The sequence below is a fragment of the Lichenostomus cassidix genome, chromosome 1 (assembly GCF_008360975.1).
Source record: "Lichenostomus cassidix isolate B80296 chromosome 1, HeHo_3.0, whole genome shotgun sequence".
Taxonomy (NCBI): domain Eukaryota; kingdom Metazoa; phylum Chordata; class Aves; order Passeriformes; family Meliphagidae; genus Lichenostomus; species Lichenostomus cassidix.
Genome location: NC_139479.1, coordinates 115,012,541 through 115,026,349, shown reverse-complemented (window position 1 = coordinate 115,026,349; position 13,809 = coordinate 115,012,541). Strand labels below are relative to the sequence as shown.

At 41.1% G+C, this 13,809-nt stretch overlaps 1 long non-coding RNA gene across 1 annotated transcript; it reads right to left on the bottom strand.

Moving 5' to 3' along the window:
* Window positions 1–6,035: 6,035 nt before the first annotated feature.
* Window positions 6,036–13,578, bottom strand: LOC146445656 (uncharacterized). The gene is made up of 3 exons (XR_014855711.1): window positions 12,692–13,578; window positions 10,460–10,582; window positions 6,036–7,123 (listed from the first exon to the last, which is right to left on the bottom strand). It is a non-coding gene; the product is annotated as an uncharacterized LOC146445656 (long non-coding RNA).
* Window positions 13,579–13,809: the final 231 nt, after the last annotated feature.

Here is a 13,809-nt window from a genome sequence, read left to right as displayed (position 1 = left end):
GTAATTACCTTAAGTTTACATATCAAATAGCTGTTAATTTGCTCTTTCCTTCCTTAGAGCTGTGTTCCTCTGACAAGTCTGTGTACACAAGGACAGAGCCAAGAAATAAAATCTGTACACAGATGGAAAAACAAAACTAAGCAAAACAAACAAAACAAAATGAACCCAAATAAATGGATAATGTACTTTAAATGAAGCATTAGTATGTAATCATCACTCTGACGAAGTTTCATCAGACTGTTTCTTAAATGGCAGGCCCTTTTAGCCAATGAACAGGTCATTGTATAGACAGTTGCTTAGAGTTTTCTATCTTGTTTTCCTAGGTTATCTCCAGAGGAAGTGGATGTTTACAGTCTGGCATGAAGGCAGGATTATTGTCACTTTTAACCCTTTTCTCTACAATGGTGCTGCTTTGTTGTATGAACAGAGAAGGTAAAATATGAGTTGGAAAATTCTTGCTTATTGGCTCTTTTTGTTTCTCTCACCACTTCTGTTCCCTTTATCTTCCAGATCTCTCAACTTCTTTTTCAGCCATGCACGACAGTCAGGTTGAGATGAAATGAAAATTGTGGCTGAGTTGCTAGGCCTCACTCACACTCACCCATCCCACTGGGCTGTGGGAATCTCTCCAGGGTGACACCTTCTACTTAGGGACAGCTTTGTTGCAAGTCCTGTAAACTTATGTTCCCCAATCCCTGCAGATTCCCACAGACTGACTCAAGTGTTTCCTACCTGCACCCGTGTGTGAGCACACGCTGGTGCAACTGAAGCCAGATTTTCTCTGCTATCTTCAGAGAAGGATCCTACCCTGATATAAATAACAAGTCCCTTTCATGGCAGGTTTTTGCTTTAATAATGAAAAACAGCCCGAGAGCTAATTGAGGACTTGCTAATGCTGTCAAATTCAAAAAACAATGGAGAAAAACAACTTGGGAGTCTGGCAGAAGACAACAGGGTTGTGTATTTTTGGGTGAGGCTGGGTGAAGCCTCAGCTGAAGGTATCTGTGTCTGTCCCTGTCTAGCAGGAAACTGTTGACCATTTGCTCCTGAGCATCCATCTTGCAGGCTTTGGCTTGTTCTGTGGCCGCAGACTGAATTTGGTTTTTTAAAATTGGTTAATTTGTTCTCTGGAACTTGCAGGCATCACATGAAGCAGATGAGCAGCAGTGGAGTCATGGCCTCACAGTGCTCACCAGTGCTGGGGCTGATCATGTTGCAGCTCTGTCATGTGCAATTGTAAACCCTGGTGCTTCTCTGCTCCTCCTCAGACAGGAGCAAAGATTTTAGGGAAAACATTAGAGCCCTGCAAGATGCGCAGTTAAATAAAATCAATTGCATTGCCTATGAGAGATTGCTTATTTCTAGCTGCTTACATCTATGTATTAACAACTAAAACCATGCCAGGTCATTTGCAGACTCCTCTGCAATTGGCTGGAAAACTTTGTAGCGAACATTAGGGGTAGAAACTACTTCTTCCATCAGAGGGGTTTTGACCCCCCCCTTTTTTTTACATTAATGAGATATTTCTGTAAATATTGACATAAAGGGCATTATTAACAGTTGTTCTCACCCACAGAAATCTGTCTTACTGTTTTCCCTGAAATGGGCAGCTTCTTAAATTATTTCTGAGAACCAAATACACTAGACGTAGAAAATCCTCTGTGACGCAGAACATGCATTAACAGAAACATTAAAAGGAGCATCTGGCACCTAAGTCATGTACCAAAATAATTGAAGGACTGGTGAGAGAGTGACATTTTCTTGCCCCAAAGAGCAACAATGACCAGTGTGAAACCTCAGCTGCTATGCTGAAATATTTAATATTAATTAAACTTTAGGACTTTTGCTTTGGATATTACCCACTTCCAATTCACTCTGCATTTCCTAGGTATAAATAAGAGCACAACTGAGCTGTTTGCTTCCCTTGGAAGATCCTGGGAAGGCACATGACAAAGTGTAATTAAAAAGCTGAAGGACAACTCAATCTTGCAGGCATTATTAATTAATTCATCATCTAGGTGTGGTTTATATTTGAAAATGTAAAATGAAAGGAATTTTTAGTCTGAGAAAGGCATTCAGCAATTTTGAAATAACATTGAAATAAGGAATATCCCTTTTCTGCACTTCCTGTATTTTCACTGGAACAGTCCAGAAAGGGAATGGAAGATATTGCAGTGCATATTTTATGGTAATTGTTCCCACTCAGAGGTTCCCAGATGATAGGAACCATTTATTAGCTATTGGGCACTTTGTGCAGAGACAAAGAAAAAAAAAAAAACCAAAACAAAACCAACTCGCAAACCACATTTATGACCTTAAATTTTGAGAATGAAATGTATTTATCTCTCCAGCTGATATCCATATTTCAGGACAGTGGCAGCCATAAGCATTGAAAGTGGGAGCAGCTGCAGGTGAATGTGTCACACCAGCCAGCAAAGATATTGAAGCTTTGGTTTCTTCTTTTTTCTCCTTTGCAGCTGCCAGAAGAATCCATGACCTCCCACAGTTTGCAGATGGGAAGGAAAACTGATGTGAGAAAGTCTGCCTGATGAACAATAGTTTTGGCACCTCTGCTGAGAGAATTCACCCTTTCCCTCCAGCCCTTCCTTGCAATTAAAGATGCTTAGCAAGAGCTTAAAGAAAATCTGGGCTCTCTTTTTCAGGTGGAGCCAGGCTCAGAAGACAAGCTTTAGGGAGAGGAAAGGATCCCTGAGTAACTCAGCACTGTCTACACTACGTTCAGCAGCCAGGAAGCCCAGGAATCACAAATGTGTGCTCATACTTTGAACATCTGCAGTGGCTGGGAACTTCACAAGGGTTGAGTTTGCAAGAATAGTTTGCATTTTTCTTTTCTGACTTGATTGCTGATCAAACTGTGCTGTTGTCTGCCTTGTTGCTTCCAGCAATGAAAAATCTACACGGATCCAAAAGGAAGATGAGCAGCTCTCTGACAATGAGAGCTCAGGCTTGAGCCAGAGCTCAGGAAAATAAAGGCAAAGTGCTTCATTAGCAGCAGCAGAATTAAGATCAGACCCACTGTCTACTTATTCAATTATACAGGGTCATTAGGAGAAAAATTGCTTCCTGGCCTCCCTAGTAGGTAAAATATAAACCTGAGGGTTTAGACTCCCATTTTACCATAGTTTGCATAGCTTACATTACTTTTTATTATTGATTTCCAAGCATTTCAATCCAGCTCTTCAAAAACACTACTTAAATAGTAGTGTCCCTGAGCCAGTGGTTTCCAGCTTACGCAGTGCACAAAACAATCTTTATTTCAGGGGTACTTAGAGCACATTTGCCAGGTGCATTTTGTTCTCATTCTGGAAATTATTTTTCAAAAATGGAAAAAAAAAGTATAATTGTTTTTTTCTTGTTCTACATATTTCAGAATTGGAAAAAAATGTTTCTGAATTTATATGGTTGAAAATTTATGTGAATTTATATGGTCTGAATTTATATGGTTGAATTCCAGACTATGAGGTTTAACCTGCGTGATTAAGGAAGCCACATGACAGTGTTAAATGACATTGCATGTGAGAATGTACAGGATTTTTAAGTGATGTCATTGCAAGTCAATTTACAGAAGAGAAATCTCTGGCAAAACTAAACAAACAAAAGAAAAAAGAAGTATGTGGGATGTCTACACGACCCTGCAAATCTTACATCTTTAAATAATTTGTTTATGAGGTTTTTTTCCTGTTGCTCATGTGCCCATAGCCAGTTCAAGTTCTTTTTTCAAATACAACCTCCTAATGGAAGTTGCACCTATGATCAAGTCCTCTTTTGATCAATTCCATTACAATAATGCTGTATATAAATGGATTCTTAATTTCCCCCCTTTTTAAAACCTCTTTGCATAGGTTCAAATAGCAATAGGAGAGTTTTTAAACAGACATATGGGAGGAAATCTTGTCTTCAGCTATGGGCCACCTAGCATTTACTTTCCAGCTTTCTCAGTTTGGTCCATTGGGCTGTGGCAAAGACAGACCAATGTGAGAACAAAGGTTTCAAAAATGAGATGACAGCAGTGGATTTGGGTGTCCCTGGGTGTCCCTGGGTGTCCCTGTCTGTTCTTGTCCCCCAAGCCCATCAACTGCTGCAGTCAGTTATTTCTGCTTTCTGAGCAGAGAGGAGACAGTGTAGTGCTCGCAAGGATATGATGGAGATGGACACAAGGATGTGCCTGAAGATGGCAGGAGAGATGAGGAAGATCTGTGGAGGAAGGTCTCTCAAAGGGTTCTCAGCTTCTTCTTGTCCCTGGCAGCCTCATGACTGTACAAAGCAAACAGGAACAATGTGGAGGGGGAATGTGGATAGGCAGGAGCTTTTTCCCCACTTCAACTCATCTTTATTTTTCACTGATAGCTCTGGAAAAATAATTTCTGGCCCACATACAGCATGAACCTCAGAGGTATTAGCTGTAACATGTCCCCAGTCAGGCCTGGTGCACTGATGACAGTTCCTTGGCACCACAGAAGACCCCACAGAAACTTGCATTGGCAGCTCATGTTTTGTGTTACTACCATGCCTTGGTTTCCCGTGGTTTGCAAGTCCTTTTAAAAACTCTCAGCAGATTATTGCTGTGCTGTGAGGTAGAACATCTCATGTCTATTATTCTGAGAAGAACTTGAGAGCTCAATCAGCCAGCACTATGCATAATTTCCCTAAAATATGTGAATACCAATTAAACTTTTATTGTTAGTGGGTGCATCTTCAGAGAGAACAAGGGAATTTTGCCTGTTTCCTTCTGGTCTAACTCACCACAGATTTTACTCTCTTGCTATATTCACATTGCTTCACATTCTTATGGGAAAGTATTTTTCAGTGCAACAGTGTTTGCTTCTGAGCATTACAATCAGATAAAGCACAGTAGCAAAATCTTATTTTTATTAATAATAGTAATAATAATAGTAATAAATATCTAAAGATGTAAAATAGACATATAGTTTTGAAAATATTCATTGGCCTTCCCTTAGAGATATGAGTGAAATCAGACTTTCCTGTGCACCTCACAGAAGTCAATCAAAAAACAGAGTGGACAAGTATAGTGAGAAAAGGATGGAACTGTAAATAATTTTGAGAACAGATAGTAAATCAAATTAATTTAGGGCACATATATTTTTTTCACACTTAAATACACTGAGTGCATTATAAAAGTTCAAAAATACTGGGCCTAATTCTAAAATGAGCCCTTACTAAGCTATTTTAGTGGGGTAAAAGATTCTTAAACTGGAAATGAATTATGATTATGTCTATCTTCTACTTCTCGGCTTCACCTGAAGTTTACAGAAGAGCTCAGGTACATATGTGATTAAATACTGTGAAATAAAGGTTGCACATTTCAGATAGTGTTTCCTAATCTTAAATAACACTGCAGAAAACACAGTGTCACTTTGGCCTGAGGCATCTGAAAAGGCTGTCAGGAACAAATTTGTAGTAAACTCCAATGTGTATTGGCAGCCTTGTTTTCAGTAAGTTTAAAAATGTCAGATGCTTTTCCAGAACAGGTGGCACTATAAAAAAATCATTATGGAAAATTAATCCTGCTTACAAGGAAAATATCCACTTTCACAGATTGGGAATAAAAGGCTGATCTGTGAACTAGTGGTGCTTTTAAATGTGTTTTCCTTAAAATTGCTTTGAGAAGTTCATGGCTAAATCTTCCCCTGTTACTGTTTGGTTTTAGGTTTCTTTTATTCCATAATTCAGTGTAGTGAAGCTTAGCAAGTGAGACCTGAGCCATTAAAGAGTCTTTATGTACAATCTTGGCACTTGGACCAGCGATGGGAACACTTGAGTGCTGCTGTTACCCCATAAATCACAAAGGAGTTACTGTGGCTTCAGAGTGGAACAAACAGAGCCAGGATGGGGTCTGCAGTCATGAAGCACTCACAACAAATTATTTACTTCTTGGCTCCTCCACAGATCTCCTCTGGGCTTGTTCTTCCCATTATTTTGTGTGAGTAGCATATGAACAGTAAAGAACTGATCACTGAGGTTTATTCAACCTCTGCTCCAGCAAAAATGGGTTTGCTTCAATCTGAATAAGGTGAATAATGTCTTCAGATTTCATCATTGTTTTATTTTTAGTGGCAATTTACCAACATGGCACTGTCTTGTTAAGGTCAGAGAAGTGATGTGTCCCCAGCATGCCTCAGCTGATGGCACAGCTCCCCTGATATTATATTCTCCAGGCTGTGTAGCACAAAATGTACTTCAGAGGGCACAGGTGAATAAAATAGAAATAAGCACACGAATACAATAAATGAGAAAGCCATTAACAGTTTTTCCATTTTTTGGTACTGCTGTGGAACATTTGAGTTTCACTTCCCTAGCTGATCCTCTCAGAGCAAGGCACAGTTGCCCAGCCAAGATGAGCCTGCCTTCATGTAAGTGAAAAAATGGCAAAAGGTTTACAAGAGTCCTTAGTGTATCAATTCCTGAAAAACTGCCCACACATTTCCCTGGCAAAACAAGCCTGTTTTATCTTTCCAACCCAGAATCCTTCACTCCTTTGGCATCTGTGGGACATTGCTGCTGGTACAAACAAGAAAATGTAGTATCAGATCTAAGTGGATTTTTTTTCTAGCATCCCAACATTTCCCTTATGAATCAGAAGTGCCTTCCAGAAGATGAGTGGCCAGGAATAAAGAGAAGGTAACTCATAGAAGAATTTCTCTAGCCCATCCCCACATTTCTTATGTGAATACTACTTATTACCAGAGCACAAGACACACACAGCATCACAAATTCATTTCTGATATACATAGTTACTTTTGTAGGGTGAAGCAGGAGGATTTCTAGATGTTTAGATATTTAAATTACTGTCCTCTTCTCTCATTTTTACCGGGAAAAAAGATTGTTCATTTGGTCATTCAGCCTTATTCACTTGTCACAGCAGTCAGGGAGTGGCTCAGAGTTACAGGCAAAGCATATTCCTCATGCTTTGCTATTCCAGTTCCACACGGCTGGCAAGTAGTCTTGCTAATTGAAACAGAATCATGTAGGCTGTTTGGCACCTTCCTTTCCTTCCTTCTTTCCTTCCTTCCTCCGTGTCCTCTGAGGGGGATATGACATCTGGGGTGTGTGCTCTGTGTCACTGCTGGCACTGTGCTACAACCTACAAGGTTTAACCTTTATCAGGTGCCGTGCTTGAGGTTAAGAACAATAAAAAATGGGAGCACTGGGGAAGCGTGCATGTAATAGACCTCAAAACACCCACCATGGGCAAAGCTCAGGAAATTCCTGACCTTAAAAATGTCCTTCTCCATTTCATGTAAAGAAAGTAAGAAAAAAAAGTCATTCTCTCCCAGGCATTAAAATCAAGATTATTAAATTTAAGAGTAGACTGAGTTCTTTCCTTGCATTCAATTGCCTTTGTTGAGTAGTGATATATTCTGGTTCCTAGCAGCACACAACTGTTTATGCTGGTTACTAAAGGAATAAATTGTTCTGAGGATGCAGATGTCCAAGCAGTTAACATTACAGTTTCCAGCTATTGCCAAGGAAATAGGAAAACCTGAGCTACTCTCCTGCAGAACTACTTTAAGCTATATTCCTAACTTATGTCATCCTTAGCTCTCTCGCTTTACGCAACATCCCTGGGTGATGTTGGTGGGTACAGAACCCTGTGCCCAGAGTTCACAGCTGGTGACAGAGATTTTGCAAACTAGAGGATGTGCCTGTAAAGACCTCCATTTTTATTTGCCCAGATTCAACACCTTAAAACCAGAAAGATTTTAAGTCTAGGTCTGCCTGAGCACCCAGAGCAGCATTTCTGTTGAAAATCACTGATGGTCATAGAAAAATATTTGTAAAATTGTACCTCATGAAGGTAGCCCCTCTATTCCAGTGCTTTATTTATAGGCTTCTGATCTCAATAAATACATGTATATTTAATTTGCTAATATCTGATATTTCTGTGCCTTCTATCTGGTGAATAATTTTGTTGTTGATAGAAGTAGGCATACTGCTAAGAAATGTATCAAAAAAATATTCCCCTTCACTTCAGAGTATATTTCACTGACTTCTTAGGAAGTTTGGGGAAATAACTTTTGAAAGGAGATGCAATATATTGACATTATCTAAGTTTTTCCCATGCTAATTCATCTGGCTGAGAAGAACCTTAGAACCATTAGTTGTTGCTAATAAAAGAGTATGTGCTTTTTTCTAATTTTTCCTTTTAACACTTGCAAGGAGTTTACAGGAATCTTAATATTTTTATTTTATACATGTTTTTATATATATATATACCATAAGGTAATTTTGCTGAAGTTTTGTCTGGTACAAAATACTGGAAAGGCAGGAAATTTAAAGTTGAGTCTACAGTTACTATAAACAATCAAAAAGCTAAAACAGGTTTGGGTCTCTGTGAAGTCTATGCACCACTAGAAATGAGGTATGGAAGGAGATTTGATTCTTCTTATTTTTATACCAGCAGAACCAGAAATGGTCTTGGCATAAAACTGGCAATGAAACAGGAAAATCAGATGAAAAACATTAGAAATTCTAAAATTGAAACTCTTAAATGGGGATCAGGACAGGGAGAGAAAGCTGAGTGCCCTCAGTGCCCTCCCTGCTGTGGTGGGCTCCTGACTTGTGTTCCTTTCCTGTGCAAAACTGAGGTGATTCTGTGCCACTTTGTGGATTCCCCTTTTCTCCAGGGCTCCTCAGAAAATCAGGGGGGAAGAAGGCAAGGCTCCAGTGTGCTCAGGTGAGCACTTGACCACCAACTCAAACACCTACCTGCATTCTGTCTGTCTCCACCTGTGACCCTCGACTATCTGGACTCAGCAGCTCCTATTTAGGAGTCCAGAAATTCACCTGGAGAGCTGGAAATCTTTCCCAAGAGATCTTTGCTGTGTATATGGAGACAATTTCTTTTCTGATTGGGCAAAAGATGCTAATTCTTGGCACTCTCAGGTCCTTTTAAACCAAGGTCAGGGTTTTAATACCAGCAATTGTCTACCTGAAAAAAACTTCTGGGGTAAAATTAAAGGGAAATATTGACTGAATTGACTTGAGGCTTTCCTCTGCCCTCACTAATAGCAACAACCCATTGGAGAAGGAAAACTAGGCCAAGTCTGGCCTTCTGAACATCTTAATTCCCCACTGGTGCTGATAGCTCATGACTTCCCAGAAATTTTTCTCAAAGTTCACAGATAGTTCCCTCCATTCCCATTTCAGAAGACTGAGCTATTTTAGTTGCAGATAATTTTGGTGCTACTCACAGCACAAAATAATTGCTGAAGGCAATGATTTACAAGACTGCTTGTAAAAACTGGGATGCCAGCTCAGACAGACTGTGCATCCTTTCTGCAACAAGTCAGAAGGCATCCAGTGCTCCTGATTCCCTTTGAGTTTGGAGTGGGACAGTTGTAAACAGCTGTGGGCTTTATGACTTTTTGCCTGAATTCTCTGTAGATGTACCCACTGTGTCTGTAGAGTAGAGTAGGCCAGTAATTTCTATTTCAATGGCATTTTGTCCATCTCAAAACTAGAAAAAGCATAGATCCTTTGAGAAAATGAAGGCTGCCTGCCATAGCAGCTGGTTTTGCTGGGTTGGATCAAAATGCTCATTCTCCCCTCCATTCCTGCTCTAGATCAAGGGTTTTTTTAGCACTGGGGTCATCACTTATTGATGTGCAATGAAGTTTTAGATGAGTTACTAGGAGGAAATTTTTTGCTGTGAGGTTGAGCTCCTGGCACAGGTTGCCCAGAGAAGCTGCGGCTGTCCCTGGATCCCTGGAAGTGTCCCAGGCCAGGCTGGACAGGGCTTGGAGCAACCTGGGATTGCTCAAAGTGTCCTTGTCCATGGCTTTGGTTACAATGCTAGCTCAACCCAAAACTCACTGAATTCAGCTCAAAGCAGCCATTTCATTTTCTTGTCTTCTATTACTTTGGAGGTGGAATTACTCCATCCAGACCACATGCCGAGAGAACTAATTTCCAAGGGCCTCTTCTGCTGTGAGCAGCTGAAATATGAAGATCCAAGGCTTCAGGCCAGGTTTTGATTTCTGTTGAGCTGGCATGAATGGAACCACTCCAGTTTTAATGAGCATAACTGGAGCAGGGGAGTACTTGGGCCTCCTCAGAGCAAATTTGTGAGAGTCATACTGGAAAACAAAGATCTGTCAGACAGCTCCCTATTACCTTCTGGGTTTGAATGGCTAAGTGTTTTGAAAACTTGTCATTTTTGCAACCACAAAAAAAGGGTTTGTTTCTAGACTTTGCTAATATAGGGGAGATTTACTGCAGTGAAAAATAAAAACCTTTATGGTATAACAGCTTCACTTGAAGTGCTCAGTGTAATGATGGACATGATAAATCACACTTTTTGGGGAAATAACATTACCTCACAGGCTAAATTTAATTAAAACCAGCAATCCTGTTGTATATCTTACTTGAGGAAATGAGATGGACACTGGCTAACTTTCACCACCAGTTTTTGTCATACCTGCTGGTGGAGACAGTTGGTCTTGACTTCATCATGGTAATGTAGCAGGCTCAGATTTGGGGGTGTCCCATAAGGGTTATCAGCCCATAACTTCATGGCATAATGTATAGGCTGCTGAGAAAGCTGACAGAATGGAGTTTGGATTATTCACAGGTCATTTCCCCTTAGGGGAAAGTTTTGGAGCTATGACTGTTATTTCAGAACCCTTCTTCCTGCTCATGCTCAGCACTGAGCTGATTTTCCTGGGTAGTGCATTGGTTGGCAGAATATATCTTGGAGCAAATGCTGTTTCCAAAGTGGAGGTCATGATCTTGGAAGTGCAAGTGGAAATGGGGTCATGGGAAAAGCTGAGAATTGCTGGAATGTGGTGAAAGCAGAGTAATCTATACATGTTTATGTTGACAGCAGCCACAAAATGGCTCCTTGAGGAATTTAGATAGAGTTATTACAGGGAGTAAAAACTTGCAAGGTAGAACTGACATAAATAGATCAAGGTTTGGTCTTGCTGTGCTTAAAAAACCTTTAGATAGTTCAGCTCTCTTAAATCTAAACCATGGGTTGTGATACACTTTTAATCACAGAAATCGTGCTTTCTGGAGAAGTTTCCTATAAGTGCACAGGTAATATCACTGGTTTCTGGCAAAGAAGAAACTTCCTCTCCTGATAGTGAGAAAATTTTCACACATCATGTGCCACAGTCATCTAAGAAGATTTTCATGCTCATTTTTTAGTAAATATTTCCATATATGCATGTGTTTGTTTAATTTTTCAGCAAAGGTCTCTTCCAGCCCTCAAAGGTGGGAAGACTAAGACTAGAGGGGTGTTGGTTTTCAGAGGAGAAATTGTGGTACAAATGGAATGTATGTACAAATCCTTAGATCAGCGGAATGTTTCTTCGATGAGCAGATTTTGCACACTAGGAGTTTACAGCACTACAAAGCTGTGTCTGTGATGTTGCAGAATGTAGGTGGCTGAGTTGTGTGATTGCCTCAAATAATTTGGCTGCTACAAGAAACTTGAGTATCTGGGACAGATATTTACCTGGGAGCCAGATATTTAAGGGCAGTTGCTGTGTTGATCCTTCTGCATTGTATAACACATTGGAATTTCTCCCAAGAAAAACTACTGGAGATATTAAGGTAAATGCACAGCATCATTGTAGTGGCTCTGTTCAGCCGTGCTTAGTTTAATGTTCTCTTTCCCACATATGGAAGTTTGTTCATTCTACTGAGTATTAGGCTCCCTGTTCAATAGAATTTCTATAGATATCATGATTGAATATTATTTAGTAGTAATCAGTTAATACATAGAACAAGAGCACAATGCAGAGCAATGCAGAGCACAATCCTGGAAACAAACCCATGCTTGTTGAGCATTGCCTTTTGTGAGGTGAAATTATTGTAAGATTAAGTGACAGACACTGGTATTTGTAATTAAAATTATAGAACAAATGTCTAATAAAATGGAAAAATTTCACAGAAAATAAAAGTTCAATCCTTAGTTTTGCTGTTTTAAAAATGTCTTTGTTTTACTTTCAGTGGTATTAAGCATATAACAAAAAGAAAACCTTTTCTCTTGTATTTCCATTTGTTATAATGATATCCACAACAGACAAAAAGATCCCATATTTCCTCTGTAAAACATTTGTAAAAATTCTGGTGTGTCAGACTGAAAAACCATCAGGAAGTCAAAAGTGCCTGCCTTAATCAAGTTACCTCCTGCTTTGTGGAACTGGCAAATACACACAGGGCACTGTGTAAGCTGTAACCTTTTCTGCAGATTCAGCCATGCAAACCCAACAGGGAATTAAGCAACTGAAACCCAAATCTAACACCCACAAGCCCCAGGAAGGCACATAAGTGAAGTAAGTATCAGAGTGACTTTCACAGATAACACTGCCCTTGCCAAGGCAGGGGCTGTATTTCAATTTTAAGTCGGCCAGCATGTGCAATGGTCTGGAAAGCAAGTCATAATATAGTAATATAAGCAAAATTTAAATTCTGAACTCTGGTACCAGCCCTAGGAGGAAACTCAGCCAGTGCAGTCAAGAGCTGTCAGCAATGGGTTTCCATCAATGAGGATATCTGGCCTGTGTCTGTGCCATCTTCATATCTCGCATTGCCCAGGCACTAAAATTTCACCAGTCCTTGCACTGAATGAAGATCAAGTAAGGCAGTCATTTCCACCCATATAACACTGTTAGTGCCGGTATTAAAGACAGAAAATACTTACCTTCTCTGTTCCATTGCCATACATCAGTCAGGAAAACAAGGGAAGAAGAGGCTACCATTCCTCATGAAGATCAAACATTTTCCGTTTCCAAAAGTGTCATGTGTCAGAAGAGACAGGATTTTCTCACCATCACATTAAAAAAAAAAAAAAAAAAAAAAAAAAATCATTTCAGAATCTGCAATGTCCATGGATTTCTCTTCCTTCACAGCATTTCCAGCTGCAGGACCCATTCTGTGGGATAGAAACAGGCCGATGTTTGCTCTGCATAAACTGAGGTGGTGAGTGAGTCCCCAGGGCCTGAAATCTGCAGCAAGGTCAAGAGGTAGCGTCCACATGGATCAAACATTACACTTAAACCCAGCCATACCTGAACTGTAACAAAACCAGCTGCAAACACAAAGGAGCAGGCCTAGCTGGAGGCCTGTCCCTGGGGAGGCCCCAGGGCTCAGCACTGGGCCCCTCTGGATGAAGGGGCAGACATCACCTCAGGAATTCACTGAGGGCAGAAATCTGGGAGATGTGGCAGATTCTCCTGAGAGCTGGGCAGCCTTTCAGAGGGACCTCGACAGGCTGGAGAGATGGGACAATGAGCTGTCCCTGAGCCCGAAGTGCCCTGAGGGCCAAGGAAGCCGATTGGATCCCGGGGGACATCGGGAAGAGCATTCCCAGCAGGTCAGGGGGTGATCCTCGCCTCTGCTCAGTGCTGGGAGGCACATCAGGAGATGCTGCTGTGTGCAGCTCTGGATCCTCAGCCCAGCAGGGACACGGAGCTCCTGCAGCAGATCCAGCAGGGGCTGCGGAGGTGAGGAAGGGCCTGGAGCATCTCGGTGCCCAGGAAAGGCTGAGGGAGCTGGGGCTGCTCAGCCTCCAGAGGAGCCCAGCTGAGAGGAGCCTCAGCCCTGGCTGTCCCTCAGCCCCAGGGACTGAGCCCAGCGAGTTCCACCTGGACATGAGGCAGAAGTTATTCCCTGGGCAGTGCCTGAGGTGGAACAGAGACCAGAGTGACTGCGAGTCTCCTTCTCTGGAGATACTTCAGAACTGTCTGGATGCAATGCTGTGCCCTGTGCTCTGGGATGGCCCTGCCTGAGCAGAGAGGTTGCACCAGATGCCCCACTGTG